Source organism: Pseudorca crassidens, chromosome 4 (genome assembly GCF_039906515.1).
Source record: "Pseudorca crassidens isolate mPseCra1 chromosome 4, mPseCra1.hap1, whole genome shotgun sequence".
In the NCBI taxonomy this organism is placed as follows: domain Eukaryota; kingdom Metazoa; phylum Chordata; class Mammalia; order Artiodactyla; family Delphinidae; genus Pseudorca; species Pseudorca crassidens.
Genome location: NC_090299.1, coordinates 61,039,733 through 61,061,566, shown reverse-complemented (window position 1 = coordinate 61,061,566; position 21,834 = coordinate 61,039,733). Strand labels below are relative to the sequence as shown.

Sequence of the window (21,834 nt, the reverse complement as noted above, 5' to 3'; positions counted from 1 at the left end):
GCAGATTTTTGTGTCCTAAAAAGCAGAGGATAACACTTTAGTCAAGAAAATTTAAGAGCAGGCATTATCTACCAGTTAAGCCCCTAATATTAAATAATTTCTAATGTGTCTAAAATTCCCTGCAAAATACATCTTCAAGATACTGAATGGTGCTAATTTAATATTACTTTCTCAATATATAAAATTGAATGTTGAAAAATATCTTCCAAAAATTATGGCTTTGTCATAATTTATAACTTTTTTCTGAGAGTAATTTTATGAGACACTTTATCTCTTTTATGCTTTTCAGCTTTAATTTTGAACAACAGAGAATCAAATATGGAAAAAATATGTCACCAATGGTGCTGTCACACCAACCTGGGGAAAAAAATATAGGTCCATAATTATAGTCGTACACAGTTCTTTTCTGTGCTTGCTCTGTTTGTCCATTTTGGTTTTGCCACTAATGTATCCTTCCATATGCTTCTGTATGGTAGTTGTGCCAGCTGATGTTCTATTTGGTTCAGGGGATGGAGGGATGGGGCAGGAAGAGCAGAGAGGACCTCCCTCCTCTTTCTTGCTTTTTCTCTCAGCACTGTCTGTCCGCAGTAATCTACCCGCAAAGTGACTCTTTATTCCCACTCCTTTTGGCACTTCCAAAATAAGTTTCATCACATGCCTTAGAGAAACCAGCACCAAACAAGGGGGACTCCCGATCAGAGGTCTGAGCCTCCACTCTGTGAGGCCCCACCTCTAAGCTGCTACTCTGGTAACTTCTATCTTTTCCCTTCTGTTCCCAGAGCCCTTGGGGTAGTAGTTGCTTATCCTTATTAACTCTAGGTTCACCCCAGTGTTCCCTCTTTGCTCTGAAGGCCCCCAAAGCCTATGTCATCATTCCCTGCATTAAATCTTCCTTGTTGAAACTCTTGATGTGAATTCTGTTTTACTCATTGGACTCTGTTACCATCACTATTACATGACTTCTAGCAAGTAAAGGGGGGCTTATATTTTCCTCCTTGCCTTTTTCTTCCCCTCAAGTATTTATGAGTGTTTCTAAAGTATGTTGTAAATGTCCTCAAGAAACATCCTATCAGCCACTCTGGGGCATCTGCAGTGTTTTTCTTCTTCCCAGTTCCATATGATGTCTACTGCTAAGGACTTGAAAGCTATGAAACTTAGGTCCTGCTGATAGGCATTGAAGGTGAGGTTCTCCCTGCAGATCCAAATATGGCAAGCCATTCTACTCATTCTGCCCCTCAATCTACTGTGCCCACCCCTTGCTCCAAAAATATCCATCATAATATAACCTCCACTCTCCAGGGCTGCTTTCTTTGATGTACATTACAAGTTACTTTTGTGTTGGGCTCTCAGTATCTTTTAGACATTTAGGGAATAGCTTCCACTTTTACAGTCCATCTCATGGGGCTGAGCTGCAAGGTAATCTGTGTCACTGATAGAGGGAATTGCTTAGAATTACCCACGTCCCCACAGAGGCAAAGAGGCCCCACCCCCATGCCTGCCCAACTTCAATCAGAGTATCATCTGTTTTATCTGTTTTATTTTCCTTTCCTCTGAAGATTTCATTTGTACAAAGGAGTCTTCTGCTACAAAAAACTTTTCAAATCTGCTAACATAGAACCTCCTGGTATGTCCAGACTTACCTAAATCCAATGGTGAAAATACCTAAGTTTTAATCTAGGACCACCGCTACAAATGTAAAAAATATTTGCGTGGCCTGTGATTCTTAGGATTTAACATAAAAATTTCTCCCAAATTTTAGAACATGTAAAAAGAATGAATTTCTCCCTTATTTGTTGAAAAATATTGCTGTGTGTACATGATCTTCAAGAAAACTCAAGGCCTACATTCCTTGAAATTGTATTCGTGGATGCAAAGAACTTACTAGAAAAACTGTAATAGTTACACTTACTGCTTTGTAGGCACTAAGTACAAGAACTTCCATCAATGAAAAAGATCATAAATCAGAACCCCTGGATTTCACTAAACAAGAGAAAATTAAGAAATGTGTTGAGCTTCAGAGATTTCTAAGAAAACATTATACTTTGTATTAATATGCATTAGTTCCAAGGAGTAAATGAAAATTGCATGTGAAAGGGATTTGAAAGTTAAAAAGTACTAACAAAAGTAAGGTGTAGATATTTGCAATGCTCTTCTCAATAAAAGTGAATACCTGGAAAAATATTTGAAAAGGTAAAAAACAAAAGAAAGGTTAATGAAAATACAAAATTTAAAAGAAATCAGAACTCTATATAGGAGGAAGCCATATGAAAAGAGGATTTTTTAAGACTGGTTTATTTCTGTCAAAGTGATAAATTCACTATATGCTAGTGTTTATTAGTTAAAACAAGCAAAATGTGGGAAAATATTAGTCTTTAAAAACTGAGCCATTTACTTGCGATAGTTGCAGTAATTTCTCTGTGATTCCATAGGTTTCTCAGATTTTTTTTCCAAAAGAAAATGGTTCTTAATAAGCATTTCTGTAGAATTTTTGGATGTGTTGTATCCTGATGTAGTTTGGAATGGATTGCTCTAATGTAGATTTTTCTCTCACATTGTGTCCAAGTTAATCTCAAAGGTAGCTTGATGGTTTTCACATATATATTCAGTTAGGCTAAATATTCTTTATTTCTTATGATATGACTTTTAATTGGTAAATAACACTTTACTCATACTCATATTTAGTTTTCTTATTTATGATCCATTTAATCCAGTAGGAATAAATGAGACTATTATTAGCCTTAGTGACTATTCCTTGACCCTTGTAGAAAGACATGTATTATTTGGGGATTTTCTGCATGAGTTCAATGTTGACCCTTTATGCTTTATCACAATCTATATCTTAACAGCACCATAGAGACATGGTGAGTATTTTTGATCTCTTGATTGATAGGACAATAAGTTTCAATGACTTTATAATACTTTTGAAGAAGTTGGACATATCTTCCATCATGATAACAGAAAGATCAACTCTCTCCCATCCTTGTGAACAAAGAAGTTTTATTTGACTCAGACTCCACACCATTCCAGTCAACTGGCCCTGTTATTCAATTTCTAGCAGAAAAGATTGCGTAATATTAACTATCCTAAAGCCAAAACAAAATTTTTGAAGGATCTCTAATAAACTAGCTGTAGCTAATGACTCTATGGCAAAAAGTGCTAGTTTTCCCCAAAATAGGCATTCTCCCCTATTCTTTTAATAATAGCAACTGGAATTTTAGGTGATCACATGGATGCCCAGAATAAAGATTTCATTTCTCATCCTCCCTTGGAGCTAAGTATAAATATTTAATTAAGCTCTAGTCCAGAGGATATGAGTAAAGTAATGGGCAACTTCTAGGTCTGGCCTGTAAAACAGTATAGTAAAGTAATGGGCAACTTCTAGGTCTGGCCTATAAAACATTGTACATTTTCTTCTTCTTCCCTTCCCACTAGCTGGGATGTGGATCTGATGGTGAGTGCTACAGCAGCCATGTTCAGCCATGAGATATATGCCACATGTTAATAAAGATGGAAAGTGCTTTATCCAGTTCTGAACTACTTTTATGTGAACTAAGAGAGGAATAAGCTTCAATCTCATTTAGGTGACTGTTATTTTGGCCTTTGTTACCATATTCAAACAAGTATCCTAACTCGCAAAACCCCAAGTACATAAAAATCTTATACTAGGCTATTGAATAGAGTGTCTAGTTCTAGCTCAACTACCTATTACCAATATGAATTTGAGCAAATGACTGAAAGTCTCTTATCCTCAGGTTCCCTTCACTTCTATAAAATGTAGGTTGCTATGAGGATTAATATAGTTAATCCATGTAAGCCTTCAAAAATATTAGTATATTAGAGCAGTACGTCAACCCATTAAGTTATATATAAGTATTTTTGGCAAATAACTATTTCAAGAGTTTCTTTGGAAGTTACATCACTAGTTAAACTAAATTAGTTATATGTCATAAGGGCACGTCAGTGAGATCTTTCGAAGCTCATGGGTATTTGTTACCATCCACAAGTTTCCTAGGTTAAATTTTTCTATGGTATAGTACTTAGTGATCTTTATTACTTTTTGGTTGTCAGTTGGATGGGATTCTAGAATTGATTTTTAAGTAAAAACCCTAACTTTATCCATAGGAACATCTTATTTCATTTCCATTAAAAGGTAGGTAGACCTTATATTGAAGCCTGTGTCCTGGAGGCTCTATAATTTTCATTCAAGTTTGTCAACCCTCTTTCCAGCTTGAATTCTATGGACCTGGAACAGATGTCTAGAATGTTTGCATGCTAGTGACATTTTAAAGATTATTTCTTTAAACCATGCCCACCAAAAAATTCTCAATAGTTTTGCTACAAGAAATAATAGTCAGTAATCTTTGAGCATACCTATCAGATACAGGGCTCTCGGTGTTCCCTAATTACACTGGATTAGCTTTTCTAAAAGTTCTGAATGTGGGTCCAAAACTAAAGGTGTTACACAAAAGTATGTTTTCCTGATCAAATAAATTTAGGAAATGCTAAGTTAAACACGGTTAAGCAGGTTTCTTTTCTGCAGGAGTCCCGTGAAGACTTTAATATGATAACGTGTGTCATAAGTCTCTAGAAGAGAGCATTGATTGAAACATTTTCCAAACTTACTTGGTAAAGTAGCTCTTGTTTTCATAAAGCATTATATAGACCTTGTATGAAACCCTAGTCTGGAAATGTTAATTCTGTGATTGACTTAAGCAGGGCCTTGGAGAGCTAAATGGGTTCTCTGTTGGCATAACCATCCCATCAGATTAAATCATTAGTCAAATGCTTTCTTGCCCCTATACCTTCCTCCTTTAACTGCTTTAGACACTATGCATTAAAATAATGACTATTTCTAGGGCCTGTCCTCAGGCCCGACTTAAGCTTTCTCTTTCTCTGCTGAATCTTGCCACTGAGGTCCCTCTAGGCCTAATAGCCAAGAACCTTAATTTTTTTCAGGGCTTATCCACTTGCTCTGAATTCATCATGTTACTAATGTGGCTTGTGGATGACCTGCCTGGTAATTTTATTGACTGAACCCATTTTTTTCCTCACAAGTTATCATGAATATTCAGATTCTCTTCAATGTTCAAAGTTGCCACAAGGAACCTGAAAACTAGGATTTGAAATGCATGCATCCTAGATATTATAACTAAATAAACTACAAATTTCATTAACAGAAGAAATTTGAATCAGGACATTGATGGCTGTATTATTGATACAATATGCAAGAAGATGTGTGAGGGAGTGGGTGGACTACTTTGAAGACTTGGGTTGTTATTGTTTTGTATTGTTTCATGGGATGATTACAGTCTTGTACAGGCCTGTACCCAAGACACACCTCGCTCAGTGAAAGATTTCCATCAATAACACAGAGATGAAAGCTGCTGTTAAGGTCTGTTATCTGGGCAAACCTTTGGCTAAAGATGCATGAATAGTCTAGTTCCAGTCACTACTTAATAATAATCTAGGCCCAAGGGGAGGTGGCCCGATGTAGTAATTACAGTGAGCTAGGCCTATACATCTGACAGTGATACTAAGCTTGCACTTCAGCTGTAACTTTTTCAAAGTGTGTGACTTTGGGTAAGTTACTTAAACTCTTAAACCCCTAAGTACCTCATCTATAAAATGAGGCTAATAGTGGAATCTGATTCATAGAGTTGGTGTGAGGATTGAGAGGGTTTTTATACTGAGCTTGCCTGTGGGTTGATAAATATGACTCCAATATTAATACATATAGGTAATATTTAATAAATATGACCACCCACACATGCTCACATGCACGCACTCCTGCAAAAATGCAAGACCCCAGCCTTGTTGATGTAGTAGCATGTTCCTTTTGTCATTGTTCTACCAAATGATATAATTGGCCATAGGCTCTTATCCACTATTCTCGTCATGTTAATTGTAGTACATAATGTAGTTTCAGTTTCAGCTTTGAAGAAGGTAGAACAACAGTCCACACATCTGCAGTAAATGTCAGCTATCTATGAACCTTGCTGAAGGCTGTGGAATGTCTGAGAGAAGTTTGAGGTGGATACTCAGTCCCCAAAAGGGACTGAGGAGAGGGTGTCAAAAGCCGTTGGCTGAGAGGAAGAACTTCCAACATCTCAGGAGCAGCAGGTGGAGTCCAGACTCCAGCAGTGGTTGAGGGGCAAGGAGTGAAGTGGGGACAGAGTTGGCAAGAGCTAGGAGAGAGAGAGAGCCAGAAAATTACAGCTGCACCTATCATTTAAGAGATAACCTTTCCTCTCCATCTCCTTTTCCCATTGATGTGAACCTTGAGGGGTCTGATGCAGCAGCTAGTGAAGTAAGGGAAAAAAGTCTACCCTTCCGATCCTATCCACCACCCCAAGGAAGGCTTCCAAACCTGAAGCAAACTTGTGGGAAAGGGAGTGTTGACCGAGGACAGTACTTTTTTTTTCTGCAGTACGCGGGCCTCTCACTGTTGTGGCCTCTCCCGTTGCGGAGCACAGGCTCTGGACGCGCAGGCTCAGCGGCCATGGCTCACGGGCCCAGCCGCTCCGCGGCATGTGGGATCTTCCCGGACCGGGGCACGAACCCGTGTCCCCTACATCGGCAGGCGGACTCTCAACCACTGCACCACCAGGGAAGCCTGACAGTACGTTTTATATTGAATGAATAATACTGGAATTAGTCTGTTATGTTAGATGAGACTGGACTTTTTTATTACATACACTAGACTGTTCTTGTCATAGACACAGTTAATAAAATCTAAGGATTTTCATATTTCATTCAGGGGCAGTAGAAGAGTAAGTCCAAAAGCACAGTTTGAAAGGGACAATGGAAGAAAGACTAAAGTTCTTTGTATTTAGTGTTCCCTGTTGAATTCAGCTGGTTCGATAAAATATTTACCTATCTGAGGATTGTATAATTTTTTTTTTAATTTAAAAGTGCACTCTGCACCTCTGAAGCTAATCTAATGAATTAACTTGGTGTCTTTTTTTTTTTATATTACTTTAGTAAAAAATTGTCCCTACCCAGGGCAAAAAATTGTCCCTACCCAAGGCAAGTGACTGCATCCAGTGCTGTTTTATTTTCTTGTTTTTCTGAAGATGAATAAAAAACCAAGAAACCTTCCTTTTATAGTGTCCTAGTAACTGTAATGAAAAAGCCAAGCATTCGTGGCTGAATGAATGCATGAGCAGTAGTTCCTTTACAAGTGAAAGAAAGCAAAGTTTATTCAAGCATGACTGCCACAGTCTCCTTTATAGGCTTGCAAAATGTACTGGGTAGACACAATGTATTCTGATTGCTAAACCAGGCTGAAGTTGCAGTAGTGTGCGTATGAGTGTTTCCACAGGAAAAAAATATAAAACCATTACACAGGATGCAACAGAAACCGTGTGGAGTGAAGGAAATGCAAACCTGAGAGTTGTGTCTTTGAAGGTCTGTGCACCTGCTGTGGCGCATAAGTGAGATGGTATGTCATATTTCACACATAGAAAATGATCAAATGGCAGATAGATATCTTTTGTAAAAATGTGTTTTAAAGAAACTGAGAACACTACCTTTTCAGACAGATAAACAGGATATATGGATCTTTGTTTTCTAAAGTAAGAACAACAGACGTGGATGGCACGGAAGTTTTAGTAAGCAATGTACAAACTGAGGTCAATGGTGAAAGAACTTTTAACTCATGAGTCCATGTCTGGCACTGTTAGAGACAGAGAGAGTAAAGTGGTTAGCAGCTTCATTCTCAAATCTACCAAAACTTTTTTTATGAAGGGCTGGGACATTTTTAACCTCTGTTCCCCTTTAGCCAATCTATTTTTAATTACCTGGTTTGGGGGAAATTATTAAATTTGTTTATATAACACAAAAGAGGCACCTCATAGTTAAAAACTTAATTTTTCCCTAACATTGGGATTCTACTGTAGAAACAAGAAGGATGAATCGACTTGATTGTCCATTTTATTGTCCCTAAACACAGAGATATCAAATAACAAGTATCAAATAGTTTTTGTAAATCCCTCAGAAAGCTGTGACTCAGTCGTATCTATTATTTGTAAGTTGCAGTCTACAAATAGACATATACCCTTGAAATATCTACAGATTAGACTGTGTACTTCTTTTAGATAGGTGGAATAGAAGAGTGATTAACAGGATGGTCCCTGTTAGAAGTCTGTTTTACTGAAAAGACTCTTTTTTCACTTTGGCTTTTCTTACGAAGCATTGTTTTCACCTCTTCAGGAGACTTGGCTCTTCACGTCATCCCTCTACCATGGTTCTGAACAAGGCAGTTCTCTAAACATGGGGAGGCTGCATTAGGAAAAAAAAAAAAAAAAGCATGGTCCCTGGAATCATGCGAATGTGCTAGCTATCATATAATACATTTGCAACTTAAGCTCTCTGCATCTCAGTTTATACAGCTGATGTAAGAGCATAATAATAATACATTCCATCAAGGGGTTATTTTGAAGATTACGTAAGATAAGGAAATGATTACATTCTCTCCTGCTTCAATCCCTTTGATGCCTTCCAATCAACCTTCTGATAAAATCCCCAAATCTGGACGTGGCCTATACCATTGTACATAATGTACCTGCCTGTTCCTTCAACTTCATCTTGTCCTTTCTTCACTGTCTAGTTGAAAGACCCTCTTTCAGTTCCTCAAAAATTCCTGATTTTGGCTAACTCTGAGGTTTTACAAATGTTCTTCTTTGCCTAGAACACACCTCTGTCCTCCCACTCACATGCACAGCACACAAGCTCACTCCCACTCAGCCTGTACTTCTCAGTTTAAACATCGCTTGTAAAGAAGAATCTTCTGATTTACCATACAAAACCATTCCTTCCCCTTATTATTCTCTTGCATAGAATCTCATTCGTTCCTAAAACAACAAATGTTGGGGTACTTTGTTTGAAATGAATGGAAAGATAGACAGAAATCAGGCAGAGAAGGAATCAAACATTACTCTTCTTAGCTTTTGACAACATGCCAGGCTCTGGAAGCTATGGATACATTCAAACCTCCCACAGGTTTTACAGCTTGGAAGAGCAACACAGAATTCTGGCTCCCTGTGAGAAAGAGGGAATGAAAGAGCAGGGCTCATGTGGCCATTTCCCCCTTCCAAAAACACCAAATAAATAAGTCACTACACGATCGCAGGGCAGGGTGTGTATGTGGGTGGAGGTAGGGAACTAAGAGGGTTAGAAACTCACTACACAAGAAGGAAAGCCTGGGAATAGGGGAAAGCAGTGCCTGCCTTCTCAGTTAAAATGTATTAATTTGAACCATAGGAAATGACCATTTCTGAAGTTAAATACAGACAAATATCAGCAAATTCATATGGTTTAAAGAAAATCATACATGTATAGATTGTATACACATGTAAATATATAAATACAGTATATAAATTCATAGATATACTAGTAAGATATGTAATATATATACTTATGTATATGTATACTACACATGTAGTGTACTGTACTATAAGTTATATATATATGTATACATACATTATACTATATATATTTGTATGATCTTTGGGTAATATCTGCCTCTGTTATCATACTGTAACCTCCAGAAAGATAGTGAAGTAGGTCTACTTTATCTCTGCATCTCTGTGACTCATCACATCTTATAATAAATACAAAAATTTGTTGAATGAATAATAGTTGCAAAGTGTTTAACATGTTATTTGACTTATTTTAAGAGCTCAGTAGATGCTAGCTATTCTGATGATCACACCGGTTAGTGCTTTTGCTGATAAAACATTATTGATGTGTAGGTTATTGACTTTTGATCTGGGCTCTGTATTTCTAAGACTTCCACTTCAGAAATCCATAAGTTTGCCTCCGAGGGTCGCTCATATAGCTGGTCTTTCACTGGTCAGGATTTCAGGCAATATCCCATAGTCGCATCTTCTACAGCGCCTAAGTTTTAAGCAAGCAGAACTAGGGTGAGGAGAGACTATAATAAATTACAGAGTGTATTCGTGTCCAAAAACGGCAGTCAGTTTTCCAATCTGTTCACACTTGCTTTGTGGGAATGTGAATTCAGTGTTATCAGACATTCTGATTTTTCAAAAGAAGCTGAAAATCCATATTTTAATGTAAAATCTTCTAAATCTGAGAAACTAATTAAAAATTGCTAAACTCTATGTAGTCAGAAAGATACTCAGACTTCATGCTGCCCGTGGGCAGCTAGTTTGTGACCTCTGCTTTTATGGTAGTTGTCCTTGTGGTGAGGTTTTATCAATCCTTTTCTTGTTTTTCATTTACCTTTTACATGAATATTAGTCCGTGCTTTTCAAATTGGTCTTGTAACAGTTTAATTTCATTATTTTATAAGGGATCTATTTCTAGCTGTTGCTTGTGTACTTCTACCTCTCTACCTTGCTTCTCTGAATCCCTCCCCACTTCTTTTTTCCTTGATGTCAGAAGAACTCTCAAGGTTTATTATCTTATTTATATTATTTATTTATTTTAAGGGCAGCATTTTTAGCCAAAGGAAAAAAAATGAAACGATATAGTATTTTCAAGCTATAGCAGAAAGAAATGGAATTTTGTGATGTATTTAGTAACTCAATTTTAGAAATACTTGAGAAAGATTGACACAACAAAGTGAAAGCAATGATGTTACACTCAACTGATGTATTTCATGTGCAAATCCACTGAGTGATAGTTAGGATTTCTGGACATCTCTTTTTTTTTTTTTTTTTTTTGCTGTACGCGGGCCTCTCACTGTTGCAGCCTCTCCCGTTGCAGAGCACAGGCTCCGGACACGCAGGCTCAGCGACCATGGCTCACAGGCCCAGCCGCTCCGCGGCATGTAGGATCTTCCCGGACCGGGGCACGAACCCGTGTCCCCTGCATCGGCAGGCGGACTCTCAACCACCGCGCCACCAGGGAAGCCCTGAACTTCTCTTAACACTGAGTTTTCCTTAAGAAACTTTTTTCCGTATAAAAATAAAATTAGATTTTTATGTTAGCAGAGGTAGAAACTACTGGGTGTTCACAACTCTGAAATGCAATCTACTTTTGGATACATGATTATTTTCTATACTATGAGAAAAAAAATTCACTATTAAACTATGATATAACACTATTCGTTTAGAATTTTTATTATGTATACATATGAAAATGCTCTTTGAGAATTATTTAGACATAGATTTTTATCAAATCTTACACAGCCCTGTTTCTTTGCCTTTCTGCAAAGAAATCTAGTATAATCTTTTTGAAGACATTTCAAATGACAGACTCAACATGTGTAGCACTGTCAGTGCGAGTAACTTCAATGAAGTGTTGACAACATAAACATCTATGATCAAGTACATGAACATGTAGGCAATGACAACTATGCTATGACGGCTGCCTGGTCAACAGCAATTCATTTTAAGATGAATTTCCATTTCAGAAGTATTAAAGTGTTAAAATATGTGTATCTGTATCAGTGAAATACTCTAATCCCTAGAGCCTAAATGAGTTCCTGAAATATTAGTTTCATAGGAAAATTTGTGTTCACTTTTTTCTTGATATTATTAGTGGTTTCTGAAAAACTTATATTTTAAAATAAATTATTTCCACAATACCATCAACTTTTAGTCAATAATTGAATTGATTGAATATTTTACACTGCTCTTTTGTCTACCTTACAATAAGCTATTCCCTTGTGGTGAGAAAGAGTTAAGAAAAAACTTTCAAAGCAACTCTTAAAACTTGTAACAAAGTACTGAAAAGAGTCAACCTAATGAATATATAGCATTTCAGTTTAATAAAGCAAACATTTATCTAAGGCCTTATGGTAAGTACTTCAGAGAATTCAAATATAAGATTCCAGGTATCCATAATGCAAGGCAGACTGACAACAATACTATATTAGAGGTAATAGTACTTCAGTTATACAAATATTTAGTAATAAGAAAAATGTCTCAATATCCATAATGCAAAGCCCACTGACAAAGTGCTCCAATAGCAGTAAAAAGAAAGGGTAATGGGAAAATCCAAGAGAGAGTGTTGTATGTGCCTGAATATACTGTACATCATTTTCCCCCCAAAATTAGGCATCAGAAAAAAGGTCCTTATGGTCAAAACTTTAAAAGTCTTCTCTGAGGCAACATAGCAGAATGCTTAAGGCATAGGCTTTGAATCTACATTAACTGAGTTCAAATCCTTTCTTCCTTATTTACTACTTGTGAGTTCTTTGATGGAATAATCTTTCTATGTCTTGGTTTCCTCACTGGCTAAAAAAAGAGATAATGATAGTATCTACCTGTCAGCCCTGTTGAGAGAATTGAGTTCATAAAGTGTAACAATGCCCGGAACATAGAACCTGTGTATCATAGGATCTCTACCTGCCTGTAATTATTGTACATCAATCTGAACTGCAAACTACAGAACCGTGGGAGTGGGGAGTGTAGCCTAAAACATCCTCAATCAATCCTAGTTTAGGATACATACAGAAGCCATCTGATGAAATTGGTTAAAAGGAGGTGAAGATATTTAAAACTGATTAAGCAATTATTTATGGGGTATGACCTCACAATTTTAAGTGTACCATGTTACTGCAAGCATCCTTTTAAAAACCAGTAAAAAAATTGGTGAATCGTTAGTGTACATATTTGGGATGAATGAGAAAAAAACAACTTCTTAATATAAAGCAAGCAGGAACTTGTGGTTTGTAATAAAATTCCTAATGACAGAATCGTAAAAGGTTTCAGCAAATTAGGTACCTTCAAAAATTTAGACAAGTGAAAATAATATACTCTGAAAACAAAACAAAACACCTGTGATTCAAAGTGAGGCTCCAATGAAGTCATTGATGTCAAAGTTGCAAGTTAAAATTTGAATAAAATTATTTTATAAAATATGCATGGAAAAGGCAGTATTTACACATTGATATATAATTTTACTTTTATGAATAGTTTATCTAAAATGATGAATTAAATATTATAAGTAGACATATGCCTATTTTATCTACATTCCTAAAATTTTATGTTTGGCAAAAGTAATATTGTATTTTCCTTTATAGAAAAATAGAGGGATTACTTTAAATTCTGTTCTGTAATAATTCTGGGTGTCAGAGATTTGGAAAGCCTTGAGAGGGAGGTGGGATTTGAACCTAGTTTTGAAGAATAATTGGACAAAAGAGAATAGAATTAGATGTATTGAGAGACTACTATTTTCTAGGTGCCTTAGATATGTAATCACATTAAATTCTCACAGGTATTATTATTCCCAGTTTACAGATGGGGAACTTGAGGCTCAGATAAGTTGAATTTGCTCAAAATGTCACAACCTACTGATCAGGCTTCGTTTTGAGCACAGACCTTTGCAATTCCAGCACTGTGTGCTTTCCCTAATAGGCAATCCAGTGCAAAGGATGGTTCCTGGAGAAGACTGGGTTGGAATTCTCTCTGTTTTATGGAATATTTGGTGTAAATCATGCAACATCTTTTTCCTAAGTTTCTCCTGGTGGGGATAACAACTCTATCTTTTCAAGGAGCTGCTGAGATTATTAAATGAGCTTTTACAAGTAAATTGCTGGGAATAGCAACTGGCACATAAATGCTCTATGGGTGTTCACCTTGATGATGTAAGGAGAAAGGGAAGGAGAAAAAGGATGGAGAGGGGGAGGAGAGGATGGTTTTCACTCTCTCAAATTGCCTCTTTCAGAAGCAGAGTGCATTCTAAGTAGGAGAGATGGGCAGAGCAAAGACATAATTTGACAAGGACAGAGGTATCCGTGCTCTCTCACTAAAAATAGAGGAAATAAGGGTTGGAGTGGGTCATTTTTGAATAAATCCAGAAATAAAAATATATGTTCCAAATACATATTTGGAATAAATAAATAGGTGGAAATTAACTGGGACTATATACTCCAGTGGCCTTGGCAGTAAACAGATTTCCACACATCAATTCTTATAAAGATATTTTTCCTGCCTCCTTTTCTGCCTGAATGCCTCACTCTGAGGGCTGCTAAATAAATAATGTATAGCCTATGAATACAGCCTAGATGTGTTCAATTTATCCACTATTTACTACTTAATCTCTTTAAGTCTCAATTAAGCCTATGTTTATAAAACTGGAAAAAGAATTCCAACTCATGGAGTTGTTGTACAACATATACAACATATATCTTAGGTGTCTGGCTAGAACCTGGTATGATAAGTGCCTCAGACGTCTTTTATTTTCCTTCATATATGAAGGTTCTTAAGATCAGCATACTTCTTATAACCAATGTATACTTTCAATGAGGGAGCATTGTTTTTCTTTCACTTCCCAGAGCTATTATTAAATCATTGGTGTGCCTTACAGTGCTTAACTTTATTTCCCCTCAGAGAAGACTGTAAATCTAGGGGTCGTATTGTATTTGCTAACCACTGTATTTTCAAACTATTAAAAAGTAAATGTTCAATAGAATTTTCAAACAATAAATGACAGAATAATAATCAAGGAACTAAGATATTGCTGCAAAGAGGCACAAATTCTCAGTTATTTTATAAAATCTACCAAGAGAAGTAACTTGAGGACTCAGTATTCAAGTAACGATGCTTGACGTTCTGAGACATACCATAACTGATGTAAGAATTTTCGTTTATTTATAACCCACCTTGTTCAGAAAAGGATTTAAGATGGCTTACAAAGATAAAAATAAATGACAAGTATGTGAGAACTCTGAGGGAGAGGAAAAAAATAAAAAAACCACAACGACTATGGACTTAACATGAAGTCAAGAAAGAGCCACAAAAATAAAATTCTACAGGAATTAAAAAAAAAGACAATTCTCAAGGTTTGGAAAATGTCAAGAAAACTTTCCCGGTGGAACTAGGGCTTGCTATAAAGTATGTAGTTTAAAAGAAACTGGAGATTTGGTGTCTCTGGAGCATGCTTGCCACAGCTGTCTCAGAGTCTCCCCAGGGGCAGGAGGGTGCTTTTTGATGGGCAGGTGTTTTGGTGAAGATGAGGCCTCCCTAGGGCCTGGGCTCCTGGGAAGCCTCCCACACTTCAGACTTCACCAGTTATTTCATTTTCATAATAAGCTCAGAGCTTTCCCTAATTGCTTTACTTCCATCAACAGGTCTAGGGGAAAGATAAGGACATTTCATCTTTTCAGGGAGACAGTTTCAGGCACAGCCTGTAAAAAGATGTTAACTAAAAAATAAGGAGCTGGCCCTTGAACTCACCAGCAGACAAGTGGATTTTATGGACACTTAGGTATTCTGGGGCGCACAAGGGTTTTTCTTTTTGGATTCCTGTATTTTCTTGCTGTCTTATTTTTACTTCCAAGGGCAGAGTGTCAAGGTCCAAGTCCAAGGGGAAATGTCTTTCCCGGATCTAACAATCTCAGGTGCCAGAAGGACTAGGGCAGGGTTATCCCTTCCCTCGGAGGTGGGGGCGGGGGGGGGGGGAGCGTGGAGACAAGAAAAGGGAATTTAAAAAATCAATGAGGAGGCTGTGTTAGTTCAGATCTAAATGGAAAATCACCTCCACCGCTTAAAGCTGTGTCTGCTTGGGCAAGTTGTTCTGCCCCGCAGACTCCTCAATTAGAAAACGGGAATATTAATCCCCTCCTCACAGAGACGTGAAGGAGCATCCGATATAATGCATTCAGCCTAATCAGCACGGGCCTTGGTAAATAGATTCCCGGGCCCATCGAATGTAACTTTACGCAGAAGCAGCCTGGGAAAATTAGCGCCCTAGATGAGTCTTAAATTTGGGAAACGCTGAGGCAACCTGGAAAGTACTTAGTAGAGTAATACGAATAACCTGTGGTGGTGAGGTTCCGCCCACTTGACAACCCACCCATCAGTGCGTACCGACCAACCAACTGGCCGGCTGTCCGGAGCCAGGGTAGGGTCACGGGCATCTCCGTCCCAGGAGGGTCATGACCTCGCCGCTTTGGGCTTCGGGACGCGTCCTCGCAGCTTGTCCAACCCCGCCGGGAGCCTCGGGGCCGAGGTGCGCCAGGTGGCGAGGGTGCCAGGCGCGGCCAAGTCGCGGCGGACTGAGTCAGCCACCCAACTATGCTGTGGAACCCGGGAGGCCGGCTCGGCTGCCCGGATCGCTGAGCCCCGCTGCCCCCACGCCAGGCGCCTCTCCCCGCCCCCGCTGGCCGGGAGGAAGCGGCCGAGGCGCGGCGCCGAAGCACCTGGGCAGGGCGCGGGCGGCGGGCGCGGCGCTTCCGGAGCTGCGCGCAGGTCCGCGCTCCCCGCCTCCAGGTGCGGCGGTCGCGGCGTGCCGGCCGGAGTGACAGCGCCGCCCGCGCGGCCGCCTCCTGGAAGCAGACGCCGTGCGGGCAGCTGGCGGGGACAGGGAAGGAGGAGGCCCCGCGCCTGGGGCAGACGGGTGAGGACCTATCGAACCGGCCGGGAGAGACGCCGGCGCTTCGTCGCGCCTCCCAGGTCCGCTGCCCGCGCGCAGGGCGAGTCCCGAGGGCCGCAGTGAGCTGGTCGGCGGGGCCGCGACCGGCGCGGGAGGACCGTCTCGGGCTGAGCCGGGGCTTTCCGGCACCTTTCCGGGTAAATTTCCAGAGCGCCAAGTGTTCGGCTCCTGTTTCTGCCCCTTGGATTTCGCTCCCGCATGTGGGCGTCTAAAAGGAAACCAGAAGTGGGTAAGTGACACAAAAACTCCGCTTACTAATGGGAGTTGACTCGGGAGGGTGACAATCCGGTTAGACAACTAGACCCCTTCCTCGAAAAGGAGCTGCCCTTTCTTGAGTTTCAGGTACCAGGTTATTTTCTCGGTAGAGATAATGAGTTTGCTCGGATCTCCGTGCTCCCCCGCACCCTGCTTGTTCTACATTTTGAGACGGCAGGCCTGTTAATTAACTTTAATTACAATAATTTGTCCTCCACTTGCCTGAACCCAACCTTATACTCGAGAGCTGTCGACAGTGAGTTTACCAGATTGATCTCGTTTACTTTTGGAGACAGAGTCTCCTGGGAGAATGGTTGCCTATCTCATTAAGTAAAGTAAATTCATCCTCGCTTGTTTTCTTAAACGTTTCCTTCACCTCCTTGCGGCGATCTGGAGCAATTTTGATTTGGGGGAAGGCTTTGTGAAATGATATTGTGAACTATAATCTTTGATAATTACAGGCAAGTTAGAAGCTAGTTTGTGTGGAATAGTGACATTTTAGGCTGTCGCAGGTTTGTATGGTGACAGCAACTTTTTTTTTTTTTTTTTTGCAAGCTTGTCCTTGAAGTAGGCTGCTCAGTGGAATATACCCTTTTGGTTAAAAAAAAAAAGAAGCGTACTGAAAAGTAAGCTATTTTTAAAAGTACATTTAATCGGATGTCACTGTGATTACCAATAACAATATCGTACTTATAAGCTCAGTATTGATTTCCCCCCGCACTTAAGCACTCTACACCCAGACGAGTTTATGGAACATTGCCCATAAATAATTGGAAGATGAAGTTATGGCTGTTTTAAAAAGGAAGCTAACTTTTTTAAGGGGGGAAAAAAAAAGAAAAATATTTTTGAACTCTTAGTTGTGACTTTTATGCCCATACAAGAGAAATATTGAGGGGAAAATCCTAATGACATTCCACTGTTCAACTATGTTTAAAAAAGAAAGAAAAAAGTAAAATGGGTCATGGAACTAGGCTAGAGGCTAAAGTGGAAATATCTCCCTGGTTCCTTTTCAAACAGATATTTAACACATACGCACTTAAGGTGGGCCTTAACACCAAGAGTGTTTTACATAGACTTGATTTGTCAGTACTAAAAGATTTATTTAAATTAAAATGTACCTAGAGGGGAAGTCAAATGACTTGTTAAAACTTATTTATCTGGTCATGTGTGTGTTTGTATTTTTTCCTTCCTCTGTAAGCCTGTCAGATTTTATATGGATTGCCCCTGAAAGGAGAAACGGATGGTACATTTAAACACACACACACACACACACACACACACACACACATATATATACATATATGAATTTTTCCTATGTCTCTTGTGTATTAAATTTTTTTTTGAATGAAAGATTCTTTGAATTCTATAGTGCTTCACAGTGCTTCTGAAGATTCGCACACATGATTTCATATAATCCCATAACAGCCCTTTTTTTCCCCCACCTACTCCTGTATTACCCCTTCCCCTGTTCCTCTCCCCACTGGTAACCACTAGTTTGTTCTCTATATTATCTGTGAATCTGCTTCTAAAAACAAATTCTTAATCATCTAGCATCACTACAACTTTCTAGCAGTGTTTGGCTCATAGATATTCAGTGAGTACTTTTCAATTCAACTACTTACTGTGATCAAGTATAGGAGTAAGATTATAATGAATTGCAGTTTTCTTGGAAACTCTTACATTAGCACCATAAGACTGAAGTTTTAAAAACTCGCTTAGGACTCTGGGTTGTAAACTTCATGATAGTTGAGAAGTTATTTCTTTTTGCTTTGTTTCTTTCTATCCCACCTCCTTGCAACTTTGAGAAAGTTTGGTGCAAGATGCTATAAAAATGCTACTTATAAATGACAACCATTGCTTTTAACAAGTGGTTCTTTTAATGTTTTCTTTTAACAAGTGTTTTGGTTTTTTTTCCCCTTGTTTGTTGGCTCATTCATTGAATCCAATTTTTGGACTTTCTAAACTGAGGGATTTTGGGAATTTTCTGTAAAATATTAGTTAGGTAAAGAACATCTTATTAATGTTGGAAATAGTTCTTATCTTTGACCAAAGGTGATTTTTTTTTATAAATTTATTTTATTTATTTATTGTTTTTAGCTGCATTGGGTCTTTGTTGCTGCGCATGGGCTTTTCTCTGATTGTGGAGAGCGGGGGCTACTCTTCGTTGCGGTGCACGGGCTTCTCATTGCGGTGGCTTCTCCTGTTGTGGAGCACGGGCTCTAGGCACGTGGGCTTCAGTAGTTGTGGCACGTGGGCTCAGTAGTTGTGGCTCGCGGGCTCTAGAGCGCGGGCTCAGTAGTTGTGGCACACGGGCTTAGTTGCTCCGCGGCATGTGGGATCTTCCCGGACCAGGGCTCGAACACGTGTCCCCTGCATTGGCAGGCAGACTCCCAACCACTGCGCCACGAGGGAAGCCCTGACCAAAGGTGATTGATGAGAGACTAGAGGCTATGAGATGTCTTCTCAATCTTTTCTGTGAAGTCCTGGACCACTGTAGTTTATCATTTTAGGTTTTTTAAAGTATTGGCTAGATTAAATACATATTATAGCTAAACCTTTTGCTCACTATTTCCTTAATTGAAATAGTGGTCAATGGTATTCTCTTTGCATGATCCTTTCTAATTAGAAATTTGACCTGTGAAATTTTTACAGTTTTGACTCAGAACAAACTTACTTCCTTACCCATGTTATAGAGGGAACAAAGGAGCTCGGACATGGACTGGAGTAATCATTTTGAGCAGCTTCAGGGGTAAAAACTACTAGTGAAGAGGTGGGGAGAATTATTTTTCTGTGTTATACTATTTGTGTACCTGGTGGATGAGTAGGTGAGGGAATACTCAGGAAGGAACAAAGAAGATAAAAGTAGGATGCAAAAAAAGTAGGATGCAAAAAAAAAGGACTTTTGGTTACATTACATAGCTTTAGGAAGACGAGAGAATGGTTTAATCAGTTTGGAGTTGGAAAGATGATCAGGGAAAGGTAGAAGAGAAGTGTGGTCTCCATGCTGATTATCAGGTGATGGGCTCCTGGGGGTGGTTGTGGTGAAAGTAGTTGCCAAGACACTTGCATGGTATCTTGATGAAGTTCACAATATTTAAGCCCATCCATGGCCACTTCCAGCTTCCTTTTCTGTCATCACCTTTCATTACCTGTTGAACCCTAGGTCCTTCCCAGCTATTCTCGTCTCCTTGATTGCCTGAAGACAGCTCCCTCACAGCCCACTTTGTGTCATTCCTTCTACTTGAGATACAGCTGTCTTCACCTGCTACGTTTCTTCCCATACATCGTGAAATTCCCCTCCATAGCTCCTTCACTGATCACTCCATCCTCAGAGTTCTGAATTGCTGCATATTTCACTTATATTCATGGAGTTGATTTGAGATTTTTGGAGTTCCTTGGCATTCTTCAAAGATGGTGGTACTACTTCTGTATGTAATTAAACATAAAACAATACTTAAAATATAAACCATGTGTAAGTCAAGGTCACAAAACTTGAGTTTGCTCATCATTATTCTTTAAATGCTTTTATTCAGTACATTCGAGTCTCAATTTTGGTGTTCCTCCTTTACTGGCACTTACTGACTAGTAAAGAACTGATCATATGCATGCCATTTTCCCTTGCTTACAGCCATGTCTAATCTATCCCTTTAGATTTTAAACTCTTGGAGAGAATACATTGCATTTTCACTTTCTTTATAGGACTTAGCACTGTTCTCAAATGAGATAATAGGTATTATCTTGAACTGCAAATATTTCCCCCTGTTATCTTTGAGAGAGTAGTTAGTGTTCCTTAAATATTTATTGAATGAATAAATGTAAATAAATGAGTCAATAAGGTGAGGGACATTTGCTGAGATACCCTCTACCTAAGAAAAAGAGACTTTGATAATTACAGAACCAATAGGAATAAGCCCTCAAATTTAGTTGGAAAAGAGGTCAGGGTACTATTTATAAATGCTAAGAGAGGAAACCATGCACAGTAGGCTATTTTGAAACATCTGGTTGTTAGTCAAAAAAATGTGACTCAAATTCAGAGAAATAGTGGAGTGTACATTTGTACTAAAATTATAAAATTGATATATATAAAAGTGCATATATCATAAGTATACATTTTATAATCTTTTTATTGAAGTATAATATCATGCTAGTTTTTATCTCAGCCAATTAAATGTTAAAGCTGTGCTCAGTGTAGCATGAAATAGAACAGAATCCTGAAGAATATGTATGTACCGTGCTCATATCAAGAATTCTAAAGGGTCCGATTTTCCTTTCAGCTGTCAGGAAACAGATGTGGCTAAACTGTAGAGGGGGTAGGAGGGGGCTGGCACCAGGCAGAGGCAGCTGCCCAGGTTTTAGGGGCACTCAGGTAGGAGTCCTCTACAGTGGTGCCGGTTTTGGCTTATTATGACTTTTCATTATCCCCACTCCTGCTCTTGTAGGAACTCAGGAAGATTCTTGACCAAGAATTAATGGGCCCACATTAAAGGTCTCTGAATTAGAATTGAAAGTAAGCCTCAAGCATTAGGCAATTCAAATCTGGAAGGACAGTTTGAAAGAGAAAAGACTTACTGAAGCTGGGAAGATTTTCAAGCCACGTAACTAGTAGGATGTTACTGAAAACACCTAAACCCAGGTACTACTTATGCTAGTAATAACTTCTCAGAATAAGGAAAGGAATGATCACTACTGGCCTTCACCGGATGTGGAAATGGATATTAAGTTCTAGATTTTGAAAGAGTTGTCTTTCAGATTGCCCAGAAAAAAGTAATCCGAAAGTGACTTAGTCTTTTCTCCCTGATCCAAGCTGCAGAATGCTTCTGCCTGGAGCCTAGCTATTTTCAGCTCAAACCTCAGTTATTCTTCATCTAGCAGCCAATAATTACATGCTTATTGCTTGCCAGGCACTAAGACCTTTATGCACATTTACTCATTTCATCCTCAAAACAGTCCTGTGGGGTAGGCATTATTGCTTACAGATCACTGCTTCCAGATGACAACAGTGACAACAGTGCGACTCAGAAAAATAAAGGAACTTTCCGAAGTTTATGCAGGCGTCACATGGCAGAGCTGGGATCACTGGTCATCACTGTGCTTGTACCAAGCCAAAAGTCTTCAGGTAAAAATCATCATTCTCGCTACTATAACCACATCTATATTTTACTAAATTAATAAAACTATGTTTACTGCTGTGTGAAGTGCTTTGTAGGTTTATTAGGAGAATAATTTACAGTG

At 38.9% G+C, this 21,834-nt stretch overlaps 1 protein-coding gene across 3 annotated transcripts in view; it reads left to right on the top strand.

The window, feature by feature from the left end:
- The first annotated feature begins 16,198 nt into the window (after positions 1-16,198).
- Positions 16,199-21,834, top strand: part of ARAP2 (ArfGAP with RhoGAP domain, ankyrin repeat and PH domain 2) — a 199,542-nt gene continuing 193,906 nt past the window's right edge. For 2 of the 3 annotated variants that reach the window (XM_067735692.1, XM_067735690.1), the window contains exon 1: positions 16,199-16,576. The gene's annotated coding sequence lies outside the window, so the exon portion shown is untranslated. Of the gene's footprint in view, positions 16,577-21,549; positions 21,719-21,834 lie in introns of all 3 variants that reach the window. The other variant, XM_067735691.1, reaches the window with a different exon arrangement.